Source organism: Lagenorhynchus albirostris, chromosome 19 (assembly GCF_949774975.1).
Source record: "Lagenorhynchus albirostris chromosome 19, mLagAlb1.1, whole genome shotgun sequence".
Classification (NCBI taxonomy): Eukaryota; Metazoa; Chordata; class Mammalia; order Artiodactyla; family Delphinidae; genus Lagenorhynchus; species Lagenorhynchus albirostris.
The window spans coordinates 30612060-30626464 of NC_083113.1; positions in this window are offsets into that span (position 1 = coordinate 30612060).

Below are 14405 nucleotides of genomic sequence, written 5' to 3' on the forward strand. Positions count from 1 at the left end.
AAGTAAAAAACATTGCCTAGCCTGGAAAAAAAAATGGTTTCTTTCCTGCCGGCCCAATCCACATTGCTTGCCTCTGTGACGGTTTGCATGGAGGAAAATGGACTAGAAGGACTTCTCTGCAGTCGGGCATGCCAATGTTTAATCATTGGGTGGCGTGGGTAGATTGTGTGACCTCTCTCAGCCATGATTTCCGGGTCCAGACAAGGGGACGGACGAAATGAATGCAGTGATTGTAACCACAGCCCACCTGTGTCTGGCGCTGGCTACTCGCCTGTCACTGTTTCCCGGCCATCACCGTCACCTCATTTAATCCTTGCAACAATCCCACAAGATCGGTCCTATTATGCAGAGCTGAGACTAGGGTGAGGCGAGTGCGGTACTCATGGCAGGCCCCCGATTTAAGGGGGTGCCCCCAAACTCAATAATCAAAAAAATATTTTCATGCCGCTTAAAAAAAGTCAATGCAAAAAATTCCCCATGAATGCGTTATGAACATTTTAAATAACGTAGCATGCTACCCTGTACTTGTGTGACCCGGCCTCACTCGCCTCACCTTTAATCCTGGCCCAGCGTCATCCCCATTTTACAGATGAAGAAACGGAGTCTCAGAGAGACTGCCTCTCCTCCTGCCATATAACGCAGGGCCTTCTAATTGAGGGGTACGGACCAGGCAGGCAGTCTTCCTTCTGTTCTGAATGGTCCTCTGTGGACCTCTGTTCATCCACCCCTCTCAGGGAGACAGGAAAATAGACAGCGGATAGCAAGGAGGCTGGGGAAGCTGGGCTGTGTCTGTTGTGGTCGATGTTACTATTTAACATGCATCAGATCCCGCAGCGCACTTTGAAATCAAAATGTACCAGGAAACATCCCGGTAAACTTAGCTCTTTAGCCTTTTGGGGGCACCTGGCTGTACTTCAGAGAGAAATCAGATAAAGCAAAGACAAGACCATTGTCAGTGACCCCAGATGGGAAGAAAGGGAGAATTAGACACCAGAAAAGAGCATGCGGCTACTTGAAAGAGATCACCAGGGGAAGAAGGAAGGAGCAAGACACAATAATGTTTTTCTTTTTTTTTTTTAATGACTTTCACAAACATTATTTCATCTATTCATGGCAAGCTAGATACCATGATTTCCATTTTACTGTCGAGAAAACGTAAGCGCAGAGAAGGTAGGGTTTAACTTGTGCTCGGTAGCACGGCTCTAGTCTTTCTTTAGGAGTTGGGAAGACTAGGCCCTCTGCTCCTATCCCTGTCCCTTTTCCTAATAGTTCTGTTTCATCTGCTGCACAGACCAGCCCGCTCATCATACAGAGATCGTTTCTATGCAATTCGTAAGCCCAGCACTAAACTCATTACGTCTTTGAATTGGAAGGAAGCAGAGTTGTCTCACCCCGAATCTATGTGCCACAAACACGCCCACTTTCCCCTTCCTGTGCATGTGCAAGTTATTCTTTGAACCAACAGTTCTGGACTTTGCACTCATAACCTGTTACATTTCACTGTGCTTCGGTCGAGATCTCTCTGGATGTCCATGCTATCGCTTGCTTCTGTAGTAAGTGGGTATTACACAATGGTCCCTGCATCCATGGGTCTCACAATGCGATGTTGCTACCCCACCTATCCATTGATGGGGTCTATTACTCCCCCCTCCTGAGTCTGAGCTGGCCTTGGGGTTTGCTTTAACCTATAGAATGTGGCAGAAGTCAGGCTGCATTATTTGCAACAGACAAAAGGTGGAAACAACCCAAGTGTCCATGGACAGATGAATGGATGAACAAAATGTGATATACACATACAAGGAATATTATTCTGCTTTAAAAAGGAAGGAAATTCTGACACATACTACATCGTGGATGAGCCTGGAAGGCATGATGCTAAGTGAAATAAGCCCATCACAAAAGGACAAATACTGTATGATGCAACTTCTGTAGGTTCCCAGAGTAGCCAAATTCATAAAGGCAGAGGTAGAAGGTGGTTACCAAGAGCTAGGGGGTGGGAAGAACGGGAAGTTAGTGTTTAATCGGTACAGAGTTTCTGTTTGGGAAGATGGGAGAGTCCTGGGAGATGGATGGTGGTGACGGTGACCCGACAATGTGAATGTGCTTAATGTCGGTGAATTGCACGCTTAAAGATGGTTAAAATGGTAACTTTTATGTTATATGTGTTTTATCACAACAAAAATAAATTTTTAAAAAGTGAGAGTGGGCAAGTTTGGAGGCAGGTCTAAGGGACCTGGAAGTTTCTGCCTTGGTCCTCTTGGAACATGGCCCCAGGACCAAAGGCCCCCACCACCAGTCTAGCCTTTGAAAGCGTGAGGGGACCCTTGGAGGGTCACGAGGCACCCCAGCCGGCAGTCAGTGTGAGTCAGGCCATCTGGGACCTTCCAGCCCAGTTGACCCCCCCAGCTGACTTCAGTTACATGACTGAGGCCAGGAAGAACACACGGAGGAACTGCACGGCCAACCCACAGAACCAGGAGTAATAATGATATTGTTGCTCTAAGCCAATCCGTGTGTCTTTCCTTTTAGTTACCCACTCTTCCCCATTTCTTTGTTTCTTCATGGCTTTTGAGGAGATGTATGTGGTGCTGTTTTATCCAACTCCTTCTATTTGGTATTATTTTTTTTCTTTTAAAACACAAAAGATCGTCCCTTTCATGGTCACTTCCCAGCTAGGAATTTCCATCCTACCATGTTTTAATGATTGCTGGAGGATCAGAAAAATAAAATATGAACCTTAGATCTCGGTATCACCCAAAAGGCTCATAGGTGTCCCATGAACACCTGTTTACAAGCCATGGACTCTCTCTCCCATGAACTCTTCCCCAAATCCTCTGTTAACTAAAGATGATTATTTTCCTGTTCCCCCAGAAGGAGGCCAAACTCCCAAGAAATCCACTATTTCTCCAGGTGGAAGAATAACTTATCAGAGGTTTTCTTAAACAAGTAATTTAGAGTTTAGGTCATGAAACATGGACTCTTACCCGCTGCTGATGGACAGAGTAAGTGATATGACCTTTCTGGAGACAATGGGGCAATTTTGACGAAACGAATTAAAAATATACATAACCCATGACACCCGCATTTGACTTTTAGGGATTTGTCCTAAGTAAATAACTGTGGCTATGAGCAAAGATTTAGTTACACAAAAGTATCTCATGGTACCAATTGTATTTGTGAAGAATAGGGAATAACCTACATGTCCAGTAAGAGGGGATTGGTTAAATACTTTAAGGTATAGCCATAGAAGGGAATGCTATGCAGCTGTTAACGTTCTGTTGTAGAAGGCTATTCAATGATATAGAAAGATATTCAAAATCTGCTGTGAACCAATATATCAATAAGACAATTGAGTGTGATTTTGCTTTTCTGAAAAATGTATTTATACAAAATATGTTATACCTATAATATAGATGTGTATAAAATATACAGAAGGATATATACCAAAAATGTTAACAATGCTTCCTTCTGGGAGATAAAACTAAGATTGATTTTAGGATGTCCTCCCCCCAGCTTATCTATGTATTTTACATAGTTCCCAAATATTCTACACTCAGTGGTTATTCCTTTTGTTTTAGGAGGAAACACAATAAAAGAAGTGACATTTAGTTAAAATCAGCCATCAAACAAAATATATATTGAATCATGGAAGAGAAGTTGGGGAGACATTGTCGTCCTTCCCTCGCCGAATCTTTTTAATGCATGGTTTGGAAGTTGTGAGGCCAGGTGTTCATGTCTCTGCCATGATGAAGAGTGAGATGCTGTGGACCTGGTCAGTATCCCTAAGGGACATCCGTCTCCTCAACTTCCTGCAGATCCTTACTTAGGGAGCATGGCTCAAGAAACCTAAATGTGGTCTCCACCTCGATGGCCCGAGGCAACCGGACTAACACAGCGGCTCACGGAAACAAACCGCTTGGATTGAAATCCTGGCTTTGACTGTTACCAGCTTTGGATCTGAGACAGGAAACAGAGACTTCAGCTTTTTGTTTACATGAAGCAGGATCAGCTGCCATGTTGCGTGTACTGGTCCATCAGTTGGTCAAACAGTTGAAGCTGGAAGCTTCCTGGGCACCTATGACGGGTGCATTTTTCCCAGAAGAAAGCACTAGAAATAATTTTAAAATATCCAGGACCAAGGATTGCTTCCTGGGGAAGTTCGTGGTTCACCCTTCCTGCCCTCCCTGGAGCCTCGCGTTGGCTCTCAGGGCGCTCCCAGGGTGAGGTAGAACAGTGCCCTTGGGACAAGCCCGTTTAGCCTGGACTCTGTATTCCTGAGTCTGTGTCAGGTGCTGCAACCCCAGATGGCTTCCTGAGGTTTCGAGGGGTAGAGAAATAGCCTATCTGTGCCCCACATGCAGAGGTCAGAAGGAAAGACAAATGTTTTAAACTCTCAGCCACCCGGCCTCCTGTTCTTGCTATTTCCCTAACATATGCTAACATATGCTTTCCTCCAGAACTTCAAAAACCTGCTTTTAGCAGCAATGAAAATAGGACCATGCATCCAATTCAACTCTAGGCTTCAGAGTTTTCCCTCTAATACCATTACCTCATGTACAGAAGAAAATGTAAATCTAAAATATGCTGGTGATTATAACCTTTCTTCCTGACAGACATTGTAATATAAATGCACATAAATTGAATTTCTTCTTTAAAGAAATTTGAATACCTTTGGAGCATTTTAGCAAATCATTTGCAGTCTTCGTGGTACCACATCAATGATCTGTGGAAAAGTGATCTGTCTGTAGCATGACTTCTGCAATAAAAGGATGGAGCGGGGCCGGGACATGCCAAGAAAAATAGGACCTACTTTATTGATATTCAAAATTTATTTTATTAAACTTGCACAAAAGGCAGAGACGTGGGGAGCTGGTGCTACCAGGGAAGGCGCCTCAAATATTAACTCCCGAAGTCCTGCTCACGTCGTCTGCCTGCCAAAGTTGGGGAGAACATGAAGAGAGAAGGGGAATGGCAGATTTCCGGTTTTCCTTCATTTGAACTCTGCCCACTGGGGCTGCATTCGGAGGCCCTGTGTTAACTATTAAATCAGAAATAGTAAGAGTGGAGCGTGGGTGCGGGAGGCTGCAGGCATCAGATGAGAGTTCTTGGGCCCAGATGTCCCTTGGGGATGGGGAAGGAAGGTTGGAACAATCTGTGCTCACCAGCTTGTGTCTGGACGGGAACGTGGCCGCTCAGAGCTCTTGTTCATCCCAGGGGCTGAAGACAGGGCTTGATTGATTTCTGACTGTCACTGCTAAGTTGGTAGAGTTGAAAATCATCATCATAAAAAAATGCATCCAGCTCTCAACCCTTTGCTCCCATAGCTTGAACCCTGGTCTTGTGTCTGGGTTCACCATTCAACTTTGGGTTGGCATTTGAAAGTGACCAGTGTCGTGGTCCCTGTGCGTCTTTGGATCTGGGCCCTGTGGGTGCCCAGGTCCTCTAAGGCTCTGGTTTGGGGGCTGGCCTTTGCTTGGTCTGGAGTTACCCACTGTCTAGAAACCTCTGGGATGGTAGGAAAGGGGCTGGTGGATTTTGGCCAGGTAGAAATTGTTTGGGTGTCCCCCACCCATAAACGCTGGGACGACATTTACAGAAGATACTGTCCTCCAAGTGCAAACGTGATCTGTTGTTTCCCGAGGTCCCCCTGCCCTGAGTGATCCACCACTAATAATGAATCGTGGTGTGTCCTCTTCCACCATCACCTCCCAGCTCCAGGGGCCTGAAACTACATATTTCTTCAGTAAAGAAGCCATCTGAGGCCACAATCCTTCGGGCTGCCTGGAGGAGGCATTAGGAAACTCCTTTCTTGGGCTGCTGGCCTTAAGTTGGAACAAGCTCCTGGGTAGCTTTTCTTTGATCTATCAGACCACACATCCCCCTTATAAAACAAAGTCCACCAGTGCCTGAGCAGGGACAGGACTAGTATGACAGCCAGATGGTCTGCAGGGGGAGTTGGAGGAGGGGGGGAATTCAGAGCAGGGCCTCGTACCACAAACTGCCCAGTTTGGAATCCTGACTCCATCACCTTGGGACCTTGGGCAAGTGATTTCTCTTCTCTGTACCTCAGTTTACTCATCAGTGAAATGGAAACAATGTTATGAGACCAAACCACATGGAATTGCCATCCATGTGGATCAGAAGCAATCAATTAACGGCAACTTCCTATGGTTCACTCTAATAGTACCTATTCATGGGGTTCTCGGGAAATTCACGAGCAGAAAGATGTACAGCACTTAGAACACTGCAAAGCACGTGGTAAGAGCGTAGCCCTGCACGCCGGCCAGCTTGTGACAAATGCATTCATTCAGCTGAGATTAGGGGGAAGGTAGGGGAGGCAAAATTGACATCCATTTGGGGCTATATTTTCTTTTATTTTCATGAATTTTGGTCATTTGTTTTTGTTTGAAAAAAACCAACAACAGCAACTACAAAGCACGTGGGACCAGGGCTGTGTGTCAGGCAAACAGAACTACTGCGAGCCGCGGTCTGCCCGCTCTGACAGCGCTTGTTGCAATCACATAATTACTTGTTAGACTGAACTGTACTGATTTATGGGGGATCAATCTTTCTGCTGATCTCCGTTCTACAGGGTTCCGTGCCAAGAGGTTGTCAGAGAAGCTCATTTTACTAGAAGAGAGAAAGCAAATAGTGAGACAGTGAGAGTGTCCTTGCAGATGTGGAGCCCGGAGAACAGTGCTCTTTCCTCCCCATCTTGTACCTTTTACTATTTAATGGCCACACAGCCATACGTGAGGAGGTGGGATCTTGAGAACAAGCCCTAACTCTAGCCCAGATCACCTGTCTTCTCCCCCACCCCTTCTCTCCTGGAACACATAAAAGGATGTGAAGTTATAAAAGCTGCAGTTCCCCAGATCTGTTCATTTGCAGACCTGGCGGGGGGTGGGAGTAGAGTTTATTAAGGGAGATTTGCAAAGCTCTTAACTTTAGGGGTACAGGAAGGTTCCAGTGGGTCTGGTGAGAGGCAGCCGGTCCCAAGGGGGCTGAGAATGTGGGCTCTGATGTCAGACAGCTAGAGTGCAAATCCAGGCTCCAAGCTTCTTAACCATGTGGTCCTGGGCAAGTCAATTAACTTTGCCAAGCCTCAGTTTCCCCATCTATAAAATGACACTTCCTTGCTGGGCTAGTGTCCCATGAAAAGAATTGATGCGTGTGAAGCATTAGGCACAGTGCCTTAGGTATAGTAAGTGCCCAATAAATGCTAGAGGATACAGAGGGTTCACAGCGCTGCAGGAAGAGCCATACGTGTCTCTTTCCCTATTTCCACCATCCTCAAGGGTGAACTCTGGGAAACAGGGTGCATTTATTCTCTTCTGCGTCTAGCACGATGCCTTGTATCTGTGGGACATCCAGAAACGAAGGTTAATAATGAAAGGATGGGATTGGGAGCTGGGAAATCTGCTTTCTGGTCCCAGCTCTGTGACCTTGGGCTGGGTCCCCATCTCCTCTCTGGGACTCAGTTTCCTCTCCTGGGAAATGAAAGCTGGGACTGGAACCAGCATTTCTCAAGGTTTGCCCTGAGATTCTAAGACTGTTACCATGTTTTATAGTTCAGCGGGCAAAAGAGGAGACAAGGGCTCTGTGGTCAAGTTCATTTAGGAAAGGTTGAGATAAATAGTCAAACCAAGTTCCCTTACAGGACTTCTCAGAGCCTTTATGGAATCAGCATTTCTGGGATCTCTCTGACCTTGGAGGCCTGTTTCTCTAAAGTCTTTCTATACCTGGATGTGATTTATGAGGGTGACCCAGGAGCAGTTAGCTCTGTTTTGCTGAGCTCATTTCTGGGCCTCCTGAGAGGACAGGAAGTCAGGGGCAGTTGGGACTTCTCCAGGACTGGGAGAGCCCCTGGCAGAAACAGAGGCATCCTTCCCTTGGTGCTATTTGCAAGCTTCTTCAGGACAGGGATGGGACTGGGGGACTCTTTGGACCCCTCAGCTCAAGGTCTGAACACAGGGGTCTATGTTCAGGATAATGATGACTTTGAGTGCCCAGGAAGTTATGCCAAGAAATGTGATTGGCTCATCAGAAAGGCTACCGTCCCCCTAGCCTAGAGGGGAACCTTCTCTGGGGCACTAATGTCCATGATTTCCCTGAGACTTCACTAAAGATGGAGATGTCCACCCCACACTGTGGAGGCCAGAAGACTACGGAGGGAGGGAGATGGGAAAACCAGCTTGTTTTCCCAAAATGGTGATGATATTTACTGAGGCAGTTGTTTTTCCTTTCTTAATTGATGGTTCATCCATTATTCAACATATTCATCTTGAAGACCCATTGCAGACCAGGCATTGTTCTGGGCTCTGGGGATCCTGCAGTGAACAAAGTCCCTGCTCTCCTGGAGTTTAAGTTTCTATGTGGGGTGAGAGTAAACAAAGACATAACAGGTCAGGAGGCTGCTGGATACATGCTACAAAGAAAAACGAAGCAGGTTCAAGGGACAGAGAGGTTAAGAGGGCTGCTTTAGGCAGGGGATCAGAAAGGGCCCTCACATTTGGTGACCTCTGAGTAGAGATCTGGATGGAGCGAGGAGGTCGTGTGGATATCTGAGGGAACGTAATTCCAGGAACAGGGAGCAGTCAGTGCAAAGGCCCTGGGGTGCAAGTGTAGTTTGATGTGTTCAAGGAACAGGGGAGAGGCCGGTGTGACTTGAGTGGAGTGAGAAGTGGGGAGAGACATAGGGGAAAGTCATCAGAGAAGCATCTGTAAGGCCTTGTAGAGCTTGGATTGTATTTAAATAAAGTAACTTCATTGAGGCATAGTCTGCATATCATATCATCCACTCTTTTCAAGTATACGACTCAATTCTTTCTAAAAGTGAATTTACCAAGCCACTATCACTCTGAATCTGTTTTAGAGCCTTTCCGTCAGCCCAGTATGAGTTCTTATGCGCATTTACCGTTAATCCCCACTCCCCTCCGCCCCTGCCCCAGGCAACCACTATCTACGTTCTGCCATCATTCTAACTTTGCCTTTTCTGAATGTCCTGTACACATGGAATTTCTTCTGTCTGGCTTCTTTCACTGAGGATAGTGTTTTTTGAGATTGGTCCTTGTCCTGGCTCGGATCTGTAGTTCATCCCTTTTTATTTCTAAATGGTATTCCAACTTGGATTGTATTTTAAGCGGTGACAGGAATCCATCGGAGGGTCTGGAGTGTAAGAGAGACTTATCATGACAGCACCTGTGCTTTATCACAGAGAAGCAGAATTCCCGGCAGGGTGAGCCTATGGCTTTGGCACAGACGAGTCTGCTTCTGCCACTGGCGGCTGTTGCCCTTGGACAAGTCATTTCACCTTTGCAAGTCTCAATTGTCTCATTTCTTTTTCGTTATTTATTTATTTTTTTGTGGTGAAATATACAGAGCACAAAATGCATCCTTCTAACTTATCCTTTTTAAAGTGTACACTTCAGTGGCATTAAGCACTTTCACATTGTTGTGCGACCATCACCACTATCCATTTCCAGAATTTCTCCGTCATGCCAGACTGAACCTCTGTGCTCCTTAAATGCTAACCCCCCTCCCTCCTCCCCCAACCCTTGCCAACTTCCATTCTACTTCCTGTCTCTATAGATTTGATTACTCTAGGTAATTCATGTAAGTGGAATCATACAGTATTTGTCCTTTTGTGTCTGGCTTATTTCACTTAGCATAATGTCCTCAGGGTTCATCCACGTTGTAGCAGGTTTTAGAATTTCCTTCTAAAAAAAAGCTTTCTAAAATAAAGGTGACTAATATTCCACTGTATGGAATAGACCACATTTTGGTTATCTATTCATCCATCGATGGACATTTGGGTTGTCTCCTCTTTTGGCTATTATGAACAACACTACTATGAACATGGGTGTACACATCATTTTTAGAATGGGGATGGCAGTAATTACCTGCCTGACACAACTGTCGTGAGGATGAAATGAAACGATTCGCATAAACTCTTTGGCACGGGACCTGGCACATGAAAAAGGTCGAAAGAACGCCATTCAATAAAGGTTCAATAACAATAGAGTCATTATTATTAATGATGATCGTAGCCAAGCATATTTTATTTTTTGGACGCGCTGCGCGGCTCGTGGGATCTCAGTTCCCTGACCAAGGATCGAACCGAGGCCATGGCAGTGAAAGCCCGGGATCCTAACCACTAGGCCTCCAGGGAAGTCCCTGGTGGAAGCCAGGCGTTTGACAGAGAAATTTCACAGGGCTGCAGATTCAAAGCGAGGGCAAAGGGAGCTTTCCTTTTTCTTTTTTTTAAATATAAACACAATTTCTACTGTAAAAGTAATGTGACCCTAATTTTTAAAATTTAGAAAATAGAGAAGAAAAAAACTCCACCGATAATCTCACCACTTTCATGGAGTTTCAGTTTCCTTCTACTCCAGAGGGATTAAACAGACTGCATTTCAATAGAACAGAGAGAAACTAGATTTAGGGGGGCTGGCCAGGGGTGGGGAAGGAACCCCGTGGAAGACTCTTCTTTGAGAGGAATCACGTTGGTGTTTTGCTTTTAAAATCCCGGGGCCCGGCCGGTTCAGGCAAACTGGGATGCATTTTTTGGCTTTGGCACTGAGAGAGAGAGAGAGGAATCAGAAAAAGGAAATATCATTTCCTTAACTACTAGGTATTAATATCCTGTTTAATTTAATTTCGGCTTTCTGCGCTGGTGAGCTCTTTTCCCTCTAACATACAGTGTCAGCTTGGCAGGGAGGTTCTGACAGTATCAAAAGAGGATTTAGCTCTGAACCCTTGCCATGAAAGTGTCTCTATCTGCGCCCAGTGTAGGCTTTCAGAAGAGAGCATTGTGTCCTGTGAAGACGGTAATTGAGTGAATGAGGCCTGGCACCTGGGCCTGCCGTGGAGCCCTGATAAGGACATAAAGACAGGCTTAAAGGACCTGCTTGCCAGAGCCAGAGAGCCTGGCGCATCCCTGGGAGGAGGGGAGACCAGCTGTCCCCATGGAGAGCTGAGCACGGGGACTCAGCCCCTGCAGTCCTGCAGAGGGCGGACCCTACGCAGAGGGGAGGCCGGAGCATTCTGCACCTCAGCACAGTAGACGGGCACTCTGGGGGAGATAAGCACTGATGAATGGGATGGGGCTGGCCCAGCAGGCTGACACACCCCCTATTTCTTGGTAAATATATTGTAGTCTTTGGCCAAGACCAGTCTAGAAAGCTGTCGCCTATCTTGTCTTGAGTGGCAGTGCGGCCACTGGAAGACTGAGTCGGGATCCCTGTGAGTCTGAATGGTTAATGTTCCTAGGGATTCTCATGTGTCTCCAACTGCCCTTGGTCAGGATTCACAGCCCCAAACAGGATCGCCCATCTCTCTGAGGGCTCTGGGCTGATCACTTCCTCTGTAAACTGAAGACAATTTAGCAGTTAAGTGACCATAGGGTTGGGATTTCCCTGGCAGTCCAGTGGTTAGGAGTTCACACTTCCACTGAGGGGGACCTGGGTTTGATCCCTGGTCGGGGAACTAAGATCCTGCAAACCGCGAGGCACGGCAAAAAAAAAGAAAAAGTGATCATAGGGTTATTGTCTACTTACCCATCTACCTATCCATCCACCATCCCCATCCATCTATCCGTCCATTCACCAATCCTTGCCATTCCCCCATCCCTGCAACTGTCCATTATCCACCCAGCCAGTCATCCATCCATCCATCCATCCATCCATCCACCCATCCACCCATCCACCCATCCATCCATCTGACTTTGGAGAGCCTTCAGGCACTAGTGGATGACATCTTTTAATAGGCTTTTAATGGTGAGAGCTTTGGACAAGAAGTTTGCCACAATTGGAGCCTTGTTATTCAGGGGCAGGTTAACTTTTTAAACCATCACTCCTAATTTCAGTGGCTTAATGTAAGTTTATTTCTTATTCATGAGCAAAAACAGGTGTTCTTGATCGATGGACAACTTTCCTCCATGTAGTGACTCAGGGACCCAGGTTCCTTCCATCTTGAATCTCAGCCCTCCTCTGGTCTGTGGAGTGCTTCCATTCTGCTGGTACATGAGAAATGAAGGTTAGCTAAGGGAGGCCTGGAAGTGGTGCACATCACTTCTGCCCACATTCCATCAGTCAGAAGTCAGTGCTATGGCCACCGCTAACAGTGAGGGTGGCTGTGTGCTAGGATGACAAGGAGAACATGGACTTTGGGGATGCCAGCTGTCTCTGCCACTGGGCCTCTGGATGGTGTTTGATCCCAAAGAAACAGTAAAATGTTAGATTCCAAGAGAAAGAGGTGGGTCAAAGGCTTGTAGATTTTCTTTATTCCCTAAGCAGAAAGTTAGGTGTTATCTGCATTACTTTTGATGGCTGCCAAAGTGGGAGATTCTTCAACTGGCCATTTGGAGAGCAGAGAAGATAGCAGAAGAGTTTTTCTTTTTCTTCCTTTTTTTTAAAAAATTAAAGTCTAGTCAATTTACAATGTTGTGTTAGTTTCAGGTGTACACCAGAGTGATTCAATTGTACACATGTAATATATATATATATATGTTTTTCAGATTCTTTTCCCTTATAGGTTATTACAAAATATTGAGTATAGTTCCCTGTGCTATACAGTAGGACCTTGTTGCTTATCTATTTTATACATAGCAGAAGAGTTTTTCTGACACTTGAATTCAGAACCTTTCAAATATGACCACAGGACCCTGTTCCAAAATGGAGGAGGGAAGGTCATGTTCTCGCCTCTTTAAATATTTAGCATTGGGAAGAAATTAAAGACCCATAGTGTCATCTAATCATAGTCTTCTTTTCTTTGGAATTCTGATGGACAAATTCACACCTAATCTTTTCTAGGAACATATGTAAGTATATATTTCGAAATCAGCATTACACATCATCATCATTGTGAACATTTACTGAGTACTTACTATGTGCCAGGTATTATTCGAAGGTTTATATAATTATATAATTTACTTGCAACAACCTTATGAGGCAGGTATGATTACAGTCCCATGTTATGGAAATCTGTGACAGGATGACATTTACCAAAGGTCACACAGCTGTGAAGTGGTAGAGCAAGTAAGAATGATTTGGGTGACTTTACCTGTGCCCAATAGTACGGATGTATCATGGTGGCCCCCGCGGGAGATTTTCCTAAAGGTCTTTCTTTTGGCCACTTACACTCTGTGTGTCAGTTTTCTCATCCATCCAATGGGGATGCCAGTCACTGTCTTGCCTTTGTGGGCAGCTTTACTGCAGGGATCATCTAAGAGAAGGGATTTGGAAGCACACGTCCAAGTATGAGATGCCACAAATGAGCAGAATCGCTGCGTTGTGTGTAGTATCTTCTGTCTGCAGGCGCTTTTCTGCCCTTAACCTCACCCTTGCTAAAAAGCATCAAGTGGGTGATTCAGCAAAGTGAGGGCTTAACGACAGAACATGGTGTTCAGATGAAGTCCTTACCTTTGGATATTAACCTCAGAAGGCTGGGGTGAGCCGGGAAGTCTGGAGCCTTCCCCTTGGTCCCTGGCAGCCTCTCAGCTGTGCGTGTTTTTCCAGCTGAAGGAGAGACGAGCCTGATCTCCACACTCCAGATGTTTCCAGACCTGCAGAGCCGGCATCATCTGGAGCGGGCTGTCGGGCACCAGTTCTTCTGGTCACATTCTCCCATGGGTTCTCTCTCTTTTTAAAACTTTATTGAAGTATAGTTTATTTACAATGTTGTGTTAATTTCTGCTGTACAGCAAAGTGACTCAGTTATACATATATATATTCTTTTCCATTATGGTTTCTCACAGGATACTGAATATGGTTCACTGTGTTATATAGTAGGGCCTTGTTGTTTATATATTGTATATATAATAGTAGCATCTGCTAATCCCAGACTCCCAATGCATCCCTCCCCCTCCTATGGGTTCTCTTTAGCTGGCTTGGTTTCACTGCAGGGAACGTTGAGGAGACGCGAGTGTATTTTTCTTTCAAAGAAATATGCAAACTGTAATCTCTTTTACAACTGGGTCTGACTGCAGACAAGCAAGAGTGGGCGGAATAGGCCGGTGGGCAAGTCTGCCTCAGGAAGAGGCAGGTACCCCTCAACAGACCGCACACCTGTGCAGATGTGACAGCCGGTCCCCCGAACAAAGTCTCAACAAAAAGATGTGAAGCCCCTCCAGTGGGGACTGGAGGAGGGGATTTGGTTTTGTTTTTCAGCAATGCTGGAATCTTTCCTCTTGGAGCATTTCTGGTTCTGTCTGGGTTCTCTGGAGTCAGTTAGAAGAAACAGCTGGATGCTTGAGGGAAAATGGCTAACACGCCTAGCATCTTTATAAAGCCGGTTCCCATTTACAGAAAAGCTTTATCCAAATTGATTCTCCCCAAACCAACTCTATTCTCTCTATGCAAAGGGCTTTCCTGAAACTTCCACATGTTTATAGGGCGGGTTAAGCA